The following is a 10,171-nucleotide window of genomic DNA, read 5'->3' on the forward strand; positions in this document are numbered from 1 at the left end:
AAAAAAAAAATTGCTGGAATTTGGGGTCTGAAAAACATCTTAAGTGATCCTTAAGCAAAAAGCCTTATGATTCTAATATCAGAGAACCTGTCTATAGGAACAACAGAGGTGTAAATCAATTCTTAAATAGTCTCATGTCCCTAATGTCAGGGATCCTATCTGCAGGAATAATGGGAATGCAAACAGTCAATATCTAGTGCTATGTGACTTTCAGCCACAAGAAAGTGGGCCAAAGTGCAGCCTGATTAATGCTTAATTATAACTACATTTCTTCCCCCAGCCTGGCATGCCATTCTTGTCAACCTAAGTTTCACTACCCCAACCATCAAAATCTGGCTGGCTTTGTGACTTGCTTTGGCCCATAGAATGTGGTGGAAATGACCATGTGTCAGTCTGTGACTACGTCTCAAGAGGTCTTATACACCCTGCTGTCTCCATGAGAACAGGCCCAGGATAACCTGCAGATAATGAGCAGTCTCAAAAGGCAGAGACAGGGCATCTAAGCTGAGGCTATCCTAGAGTGACCAGTCCTTAGCTGACTTGCTGGTTAACTGGTGATGAATGAATGAGCCCAGCCACTCAATCATCCCTGTACTCCTGGTACATAACCCATTTGATCATGGTGGATTATCTTTTTGATATGCTGTAGGATTCACTTAGCTAGTATTTTGTTGAGGTTTTTTGCATCTATGCTCATCAGGAATATTGGTTTGCAGTTTTCTTTTTTTGTATGTCCTTTCTTGGTTTTGATATTAGCGTTTGTAGAATGATTTAGGGAGGTTTCCCTCTTCCGCTGTCTTGTGGAATAGTGTCAGTCGGACTGGTACCAATTCTTTGCGTGTCTGATAGAATTCAGCTGCGAATCCATCTGGTCCTGGATTTTTTTTTTTCTTGGCCTTGTTTTTATTACCATTTCAATCTAGCTGCTTGTTATTGGTCTGTTCAGAGTTTCTATTTCTTCCTGGTTTAATCTAGGAGGGTTGTATGTTACCAGGAATTTATCCATCTCCTCTAGGTTTTCTAGTTTGTGCATGTAAAGGTGTTCATAGTAGCCTTGAATGATCTTTTGTATTTCTGTGGTGTCAGTTGTAATATCTCCTGTTTTATTTCTTTTTTCTTTTTTTTTTTTTTTAAGATGGAGTCTCGCTCTGTCTCCCAGGCTAGAGTGCAGTGGCGTGATCTCGGCTCACTGTAAACTCCTCCTCCCGGGTTCACATCATTCTTCTGCCTCAGCCTCCTGAGTGTAGCTGGGATTACAGGAGCCTGCCACCACGCCCGGCTAATTTTTTGTATTTTTAGTAGAGACGGGGTTTCACTGTATTAGCCAGGATGGTCTCTATCTCCTGACCTCGTGATCCACCTGCCTTGGCCTCCCAAAGTGCTGGGATTACGGGACGTGAGCCACCTTGCCCAGCCCGTTTCATTTCTAATTGAGCTTATTTGGATCTCCTCGATTCACTTCTTGGTTAATCTCACTAGCAGTCTTTCAATTTTATTTATCTTTTCAAAGAACCAGCTTTGCGTTTCATTTATCTTTTGTATTTTTTGTTTATTTCAGTTGCATTTAGTTCTTATTTCTTTTCTTCTGCTGGGTTTGGGCTTGGTTTGTTACTGTTTCTCTAGTTCCTGAGATGTGACCATAGATTGTCTATTTATGCTCTTTCAGACTTTTCGACGTAGGTGTTTAAGGCTATGAGCTTTCCTCTTACCACCGCTTTTGCTGTATCCCAGAGGTTTGATAGGTTGTGTCACCATTATCTTTCAGTTTGAAGAATTTTTAAATTTCCATCTTGATTTCATTGTTGGCCCCAGAATCATTCAGGAGCAGGTTATTTAATTTCTATGTATTTGCGGGGGTTTGAGGGTTCCTTTTGGAGCTGATTTCCACTTTTACTCCACTGTGGTCTGACAGAGTACTTGCGTGATCTTGGCTCACTGCGACCTCTGCCTCCCAGGTTCCAGCAATTCTCCTACCTCAGCCTCACGAGTAGCTGGTATCACAGGCGTGTGCCACCATGCCTGGCTAATTTTTGTATTTTTAGTAAAGATAGGGTTTCACTATGTTGGCCAGGCTGGTCTCAAACCCCTGACCTCAGGTGACTCGTCCACCTCTGCCTTCCAAAGTACTGGGATTATAGGTGTGAACCACCGTTCCCAGCCTTAAATTTGTTGAGATTTGTTTTGTGGCCTATTATGTGATCTATCTTGGAGAATGTTTCATGTGCTGATGAATAGAATGTATATTCTGCAGTTGTTGGGTAAAATGCTCTGTAAATATCTCTTAAGTTCCATTTGTTCTAATGTATAGTTTAAGATCATCATTTCTTTGTTGACTGTCTTGATCACCTGTCACTGGAGTATTGAAGTCCCCCACTATTATTGTGGTGTTGTCTATCTCATTTATTAGGTCTAATAGTAATTGTTTTATACATTTAGGGGCTGCAGTGTTAGGTGCATATATATTTATGATATATATGTTTTCCTTTTGACTAGTCCTTTTATCATTGTATAATGTACCTCTTTGTCTTTTTTTTTTTTTTTTTTTTTGAGATGGAGTCTTGCTCTGTCACCCAGGCTGGAGTGCAGTGGCATGATCTCTGCTCACTGCAACCTCTGTCTCCCAGGTTCAAGCGATTCTCCTGCCTTAGCCTCCCAAGTAGCTGGGACTACAGACACATGCCACCACACCCAGCTAATTTTTGTATTTTTAGTAGAGATGAGGTTTCACCATCTTGGCCAGGCTGGTCTTGAACTCCTGACCTCAGGTGATCTGCCCATTCCAGCCTCCCAAAGTGCTGGGATTATAGGCATGAGCCACTGCGCCTTGCCTTTTTGTCTTTTTTAACTGTTGTTGGCTTAACGTCTGTTTTAACTGACACAAGAATAGCTACTCCTGCTCACTTTTGATGTCCATTTGCATGGAATGTCCTTTTTCACCCCTTAACCTTAAGTTTATGTGAGTCCTTACATGTTAGATGAGTCTCTTGAAGACAGCAGATACTTGCTTGCTGAATTCTTATTCATTCTGCCATTCTATATCTTTTAAGTAGAGCATGTAGGCCATTTACATTCCATGTTAGTATTGAGAAGTGAAGTACTATTCTATTCATTGTGCTAGTTATTGCCTGAATACCTTGTGTGTTTTTTTCGTTGTGTTATTGTTTTATAAGTGCTGTGAGAGTTATGCCTTAAAGAGGTTCTATTTTGGTGTATTTTTGAGGATTTGTTTCAAGATTTAGAGCTCCTTTTAGCAGTTCTTGTAGTGCTGGCTTGGTAGTGGCGAATCCTCTCAGCATTTGTTTGTCTGAAAGAGACTGTGTTTTTCCTTCATTTATGAAGCTTAGTTTTACTGGATACCAGATTCTTGGCTGATAATTGTTTTGTTTAAGGAGGCTAAAGACAGGACCCCAATCCCTTCTGACCTGTAGGGTTTCTGCCAAGAAATCTGCTGTTAATCTGATAATTTTTCCTTTATAAGTTACCTGATGCTTTTGCCTCACAGTTCTTAAGATTCTTTCCTTCATCTTGACTTTAGATAACCTGAAAATTATGTGTCTACATAATCTTTTTATGATGAATTTCCTGGGTGTTCTTTGAGCTTCTTGTATTTGGATGTCTAGATCTCTAACATGGCTAGGGAAGTTTTCCTCAATTATTCCCTCAAATACGTTTTTCAAACTTTTAGATTTCTCTTCTTCCTCAGGAATGCCAATTATTCTTAGGTTTGGTTGTTTAACATACTCCCAAACTTCTTGGAGACTTTGCTCATTTTAAAAATCCTTTTTTCTTTGTCTTTGTTGGATTGGGTTAACTCGAAAGCCTTGTCTTCGAGCTCTGAAGTTTTCTTCTGCTTGTTTGAATCTTGCTTGAGAATACCTGGGTACTGATTTGGTTGTCTTTATCCTAGATGGGTATGTGGCTTTGCCTGTGCTCAGGTTGTTTCAAGAACCAAGAGAAGTCGATATTGTAAGAGATTAGTGATACGTATGTGTGTGTTTATGCATGCGTATAGATACATATATGTATTTTTCTAGAGTAGCTTGCATATAAAAGGGCAGTGATATAGCAAGAAATAAGCTGCTGTTTTAAACTATGGCAGGACTCTACTTGTTCAGAGTGTGTAAGGTGCCCACACAGCAATGACACTATGGGACCAGGATAAAGTGTTACTAAAACACATAGCAGCTCATTTTGCTCTGTGTAGCCACTTCTGTATCCTTGGCTAACCTGGGAAATTATCCTGCAAGTGTGTGTGTGTTCTTTCTACTGATCAGTAATTCACCTGCAATTGGGTAATATGTAAGTTTGCTTAAGTCTTATAACCCTGTGAGTGCAGGTGTAAATAGCCCCAAGAGAACAGCCTTTTTAATGCTTGAGAATTGGCCAGAAATGCTGGAAATGGGGACTAGGAGAGCTTTCACCCAGATGCACAATATGCATTTTGTGACTGACTGGCACAGAAGGAAATGAGGGAGGGTTAAGATGTAACTGATGTGATAGGAAATGATAGGACATTGTCACACTCAAAAAGCTATTCGACATGGTTACTGGAGCAAGGCAAATACTGTACGTGAGTGAAGTCAGTTGGGTGCAAGGAAATGGCTTTAGTGTGATGAGAATGGCAAGTGACTAACTATTGCCCTCAGGGTCAGGATTACACCTCTGGGCAGCTGGGGGTGAGGTGGACTGTTGAGTCCAGGCTGCATCTAAAGAAATAACTGCTTTGACTGGGCACAGTGGCTCACGCCTGTAATCCCAGCACTTTGGGAGGCCGAGGTGGGTGGATCCCCTGAGGTTGGGCATTCAGGACCAACCTGACCAACCTGGAGAAAACTCATCTCTACTAAAAATACCAAAAAAGTATCCGGGTGTGGTGGCGCATGCCTGTAATCCCAGCTACTCAGGAGGCTGAGGCAGGAGAATTGCTTGAACCCGGGAGGCGGAGGTTGCAGTGAGTTGAGATCGCGTCATTGTACTCCAGCCTGGGCAACAAGAGCAAAACTGCATCTTAAAAACAAAAACAAACCAAAAAAAATCCCGCTTCTCAGCTTAGGCAGAGGTAATTGTCATGATCTTCAGTTTCGCATCTGGAAGCTGAAAATCCGGATTCCGTTCAATTTCCTTAATTTTAATGTTGATATTTAATGTTAAAAATATTTTCAAAATCCTATGCCTGCCAAATAAGACATATCTCTGGCCATATTTATCCTATCCACCACCGGCCTTTAACTTCCAAAACCGTGGAGAGACCATGTATATTGTGGCTAAGCTGCTGCTCACCTTGTGGGCGTGGGGCAGGAGGCTAACCTGCAGCTCCTCCCACTCTATCCAGATCTCCCCCTTCAGCTTCTCTGAATCCTAGGCCAGGTGCATTTGCAGCTCTGTCCATGGTGAAAGGTGGCAGCTTATCCTGTAGACACCTGTGTCGTCGAGGTTGGGGGTGGTAAGAGACAGGCATGGGTTTCGTTTTCTCTGGGGTTCCAATTTGTCCCTGCAGATTCTAATTTGTTCTTTTTCTTCACTTCCCCTCCATCTTTACTTCCCAATTGCTGGCCCTACGGACTTTGGGTCTAACATCTAGTGCAGAAGAAATAACCTTACTAGACAGCTTACCTGGCTTCCAGGTATAAGCTTAATCTCTGCAATAAACCCTTTATTCTGTATCACTCAGAATGGTTCTGCTTCTCTGATGAAACTTGACTGATACAGAATTTGGTTGCTACCTCCTTATATGAGAGGCCAGGAACCTGGATTGCAGATAGGGACAATAACTCTAGGTCCTACAGTTACTTAGTGACAGTACTGGGAATTGAATCCAGGGCTCCCCTCATCTCTGCTTTTTACTTTTTCCCCTATGTTTAAAGAAGTTGATTCTCACCTTTGTATAATCTTTTTTATTTTTTTGAGACGGAGTTTCGCTCTTGTTGCCCAGGCTGGAGTGCAGTGGCACAACCTTGGCTCACTGCAACCTCCATCTCCTGGGTTCAAGTGATTCTCCTGCCTCAGCCTCCCAAGTAGCTAGGACTGCAGGCGCATGCCACCATACCAAGCTAATTTTTGTATTTTTAGTAGAGACGGGGTTTCACCATTTTGGCCAGGCTGGTCTTGAACTCCTGACCTCAGGTGATACACCCACCTTGGCCTCCCAAAGTGGTGGGATTACAGGCGTGAGTCACCATGCCTGGCCACCTTTGTATAATCTTTAAAGCATCTTTTCCATAAAATGTCCCCCACCATTCAAATAACAGCTGAGTCCTGCTAAGTCTCCTTTGATCATAGCTCTATAAGCCACTCCTTCCTCATTTGGTCCTCCGCAGGTTTTGTAAGCCACATGTACAGCGTTCGTGTTTCATGCAGAGTTCTGGGAAAGAGTAGGTGGTTCCCAGAAACAATGTGAGTCCATGAGTCTTTCTAAGAAGAAGGCCACAATGTATAGACCTTGTGCTAAGCACTGATTTATAAATAATCCAGATAGGAGTAAGAAAATAAAATGAAGTCTCCTTGAGGTGAATTTTCCTTCAGTTGCTAGTAGTAGAAAGTTATTATGGGCTGAAAATATATCTCCCCCACCATTTATGTTGAGGTCCTAATTTCTAGCACCTCAGAATGTTACTTTATTTGGAGATAGTCTTTGATACGTTTGGCTCTGTGTCCCCACCCAAATCTCATCTCAAATTGTAATTCTCACGTGTTGAGGGAGGGAGATGATTGGATCATGGGGGTGGTTTCCCCCATGCTGTTCTCGGGATAGTGAGTTTGTTCTCATGAGACTTGATGGTTTTATACGTGTTCGGAAGTTCCTCCTTCATTCTTCTCTCTCCTGCCACCATGTGAAGAACTTTGCCTTCGCCAGGATTGTGTTTCCCGAAGCCTCCCCAGCCATGTTGGAACTGTGAGTCAATTAAACCTCTTTCCTTGATAAATTACCCAGTCTCGGGTATTTCATTACAGCAGTGTGAAAACAGACGAACACCGCTTTGACAGAGGTGATGATGTTAAAGGAAGTTATTAGGGTGCCCTAATCAATATGACCATCTTATAAGGACCAAGTGTCCTTATAAGAAGAGAAAATTTGGACGCAGACATGTGAAGAGGAAGATGGCATGAAGACCCAAGGAGAAGATGGCCATTGACAAGTCTTTCTCCGGGAGAGAGGCCTGGAACCGGTCCTTTGCTCACAGCCCTCAAAAGGAACCAACCACGCTCACACCTTGATTTCAGATTTCTGGCTTCCAGAACTGGAAGAAAATAAATTTGTTTAAGCCACTCAGTCTGTGGTACTTGGTTATAGAAGTCCTAGTAAACTAGTACAAAACCCCAGATTGAAATTCAGTTCTGTGTGACTATAAAATATATATTATTTTTATTATACCATGATAAGGGGTGGGAAAAAAAAACTAGGTCCCGGCTGTTGTTATTGAGAATGAAAATGCAGAGAAAAGAGAAGTTTTAAGAAAATGCTGTATTTATATAGGATTGACTTAAAGGAGAAACTTTCTTTCTCCTAGTGCTAGTACTAATACTAATTTACATTCGTTGAGTACTAGCTACACACCATAAACTGTACTTAAGTATTTTACAAATATTCAGTAATTACTTTCAACAACGCTGTGAATAATTCCCTTTTAAAGAGAAAAGCACTGTCTTTATTTTACTGATGAAGAAACTGAAGCTCAGGGAGAAGTAATTTGTCCAAGTTAAGGGCAAGATCCAATGTGGGGCTTAATATCTGTCAGTCTCTGACATTAGACCCTATGTTCTCAATCATTACTCCACTCTGGCTTTATTTCAACACAGTGCTTGGAGTTTACATTTGCTTGTCTTTCCAGTCCAACCATCAGCTTCGTAAGAGTTGAACGGTTTTGATGGTATTTGATGATCTGCTAATGGGTGCTATAACACACCTCCTTGTGGTAAATTCTGCCATCTTGAAACAGAATGGCACCTAACATAGGTTTTTCCAATGATTGTTGTTCCTGCAGTTTTTCTAGAACTTGAGTTATAGAGGGAACCTGTTGGTAGAAGAATTACAAGGATTGAAATCTTCAAGTCACAGAACCAATAATTAGGAAGGAGGAAAGACATAAGAAAAAAGGGAAATTTGTTCAGCTAACAAAGCCAGTTTAATCAAGTGTAGAATTTAAATTCCTAGCCCCTGCTTAGACTATCCGGTATTCAAATTTGAAAGAATTTGTTTTTGGAAGCCTTTATAAAACTCTTCACTGTTACAATGTATGCCATCTGGGACTTAGCATTTATAAAATGTGCAGTTAAAAGATGCCAAGAGACTCCTCATGCAAACCAGATGGTACAATAACAGCTCTGTCTTTAGTTTTCTGCCAGAAAAATAGGCCTTTGAATGACTTGAAACTTATATGAATAAATTAAGCTCAACCAATACTTCAGGGACATTACAATTTCAATAGGCAACTTATCCACCTAAATATTTTAATAAATGTTTTCATTTAGAAAAGAAGAAACAAAAAGGCAGACAATGGTACTTTTTGATTGTTAAAGAATACAGACATGATGCAATGCTTTTAAGGAAAACATCAGTGACTTTCAATGTGGGAAAGAAAGTTTCTCCTTATTTTGATGGTGTTATATGTGTTTATTTATTCATTTTTTGAAACAGAGTTTCACTCTTGTCGCCCAGGCTGGAGTGCAATGGCACGATCTGGGCTCACTGCAACCTCTGTCTCCCAGGTTCAAGCGATTCTCCTGCCTCAGCCTCCTGAGTAGCTGGGATTAGAGGCACCTGCCACCATGCCCAGCTAATTTTTGTATTTTTAGTAGACACAGGGTTTCACCATGTTGGCCAGGCTAGCTGATGTATGTGTTTAAGTTAGAAGTGAAGTTGTTGAAATTTCTTCCTAACAGGAGAAATCCATATCAAATAGGTTGAACGGTTATATCATTGTGCTAAAGAGAAAAGAATACACATGTAAGTGACATTTTCTGGATAATATATTTGAACACATCTTTACCTTAACAGATAGTCTCTCATAAACCCAAGTGCAGTGCGTACAGCAGTGTGTTACTGATGGCTTCTTTTGTCCTTGCATGGTTCCTGTAAGTTTTCTGTGGAACAACAGGACTTTTGTAATACCCTCTAATTTCCCTTACTTTGTTACTGTTTTTATTTTCTTTAAAATTCATAATAAGATCCTCATTAGATGAAGTAATCTTGTTAAAAGCAGTATTCTACTCTGATCTTTTCCCTTCTTATGTAAAAAAAAAAAAAAAAAAAAAAAAAGTGCTTCCCCACCATACAAGTGAATTTCTTCTCTAATTAGACATGAATAGCTTTAGAGATCAAACACAGGCTGCTTTTGAAAACCAGATCTCTTAGGACACAGGGGCAATCTCATTAGTAAAAATATGTGTTTCTGGGTTGCACAAGCCATTGAATTTCTTCCCCAATTAGCAGCAAATGGTTTTTCAGAACAATGAGGAAGAAGTTTGGTTTGTACTTTGCAAGTGTTGTTTTTTTTCGTGGAGGTATACTGGAAGTATCAACTACCATCATTTCTGTCCCTTCTTTTCCTCTCCCTGAGCAAAGGGACACACACGACTCTGTTTTATAGATAGAGTCCCAGGTAAATTCTTTATCCAAATGCTGCTTCCTCTGGGCCAGGATTGGACTCTGTGGTAGAAGGAACACCTATTTAGACCACCTAGTTGTCAGCTACTGTCAGCTATTATGATGTTAGGGGAGACTGCAAAATCATAAACACAATGAGAAGCTGACAATGTCCTTGCTCTGGGGAGAGGAGAGGACCCATTCGTGGGAGTATCTCTCCAAGTGCTGCCCCTAGAAGCGGATTAACTGTGTTTTCTCTGGGTCTTTGGCAGAAAAGAAGTAGTGTCTGTGGAGAAGGGCTTCTTATTAAATAGCCAAATGCTTGGAGTTCTAGATAATGGGTTGAGTTTCTAGAGTTTCAGCACAGTGCAGGAGGAAATAAAACCTGCCTGTCTAAACCTAAGTGTCAGTCACAGTCAAGGGAACACAGAGGTCATGGGCAGGACGTTTCTCTAAGTTGAGATAGACTAGCAGTGCAGGAGTATGGGGAGATATGAGGAGCACGGCGAGGCTCCAACAGGAAGGTTGATTAGAGCCTTGACTTGGGGTCACTGCCAATCAAGTCTGAGCCTCAAAGTCTCTCCAGTG

Source organism: Macaca nemestrina, chromosome 18 (genome assembly GCF_043159975.1).
Source record: "Macaca nemestrina isolate mMacNem1 chromosome 18, mMacNem.hap1, whole genome shotgun sequence".
Taxonomy (NCBI): Eukaryota; Metazoa; Chordata; class Mammalia; order Primates; family Cercopithecidae; genus Macaca; species Macaca nemestrina.